Below are 772 nucleotides of genomic sequence, written 5' to 3' on the forward strand. Positions count from 1 at the left end.
GCACGTGGGTTATAAAGCTAAACGCATAAAGAAGAAAGACATACGGAAAGGCGAGAAAAGTAGGGGGAGAAAACCACTGCTCTTCCCCAAAGGCCATGTCTCCCGGCGCGCGGGGGTCGGTCCGCGGGGGGGTTCACTCTCGCCCTCCGTGGAACCACACCGAACCCAACCGTCCGGCGGGGGCATGACTGACATCATTTTTCCAACGGGACTGCCGGCCATCACCCGCATTCTCATCACCCCCTGTGCAGTGTTAGCAGGAAAACACGGGTAACTTCAACGAGTGAAAGTCCTGACACTGAAAAAAATAGAACTTGTATTGGCTGATGCACCGGGTCGTACTCTTCCTGGGTTTTTGTTGGTCAAGGGGGTGGGTTCTTTCGTTTTGCCAGAGCTCCAGGCCTGCGAGTGTTCTCGTGCGTTGGGGGCTGACAGCCCTGCACCCGCTGCTCTCCCCTTTTAAAAAAGCTTCCCGAATTGGTCATACCGGGGCATTCATTTCTTTTGTTCGTCAAGGATCAAAATTTAACGTCCGGGTTGTGCGTTTTTTTTACTCATGCACGACACGAAAGCGAATCTTTTCGGTGACATATCATCTTTTCGCCGAGAAATATTGCTGCCGTTCCCAACATCTCTGAAGCTGTTCAAAAGGATCTCAGGGACTTGTTTCCGATGCTGAAATGAGCCAAGGTTCGCTTTTTTCTCCCTTCACGGCAGAAACAAATCTTATTCATATTCCGGAAACAACGCATCATGATACAAAGGACACTAA

The sequence above is a fragment of the Penaeus monodon genome, chromosome 19 (genome assembly GCF_015228065.2).
Source record: "Penaeus monodon isolate SGIC_2016 chromosome 19, NSTDA_Pmon_1, whole genome shotgun sequence".
NCBI lineage: Eukaryota > Metazoa > Arthropoda > Malacostraca > Decapoda > Penaeidae > Penaeus > Penaeus monodon.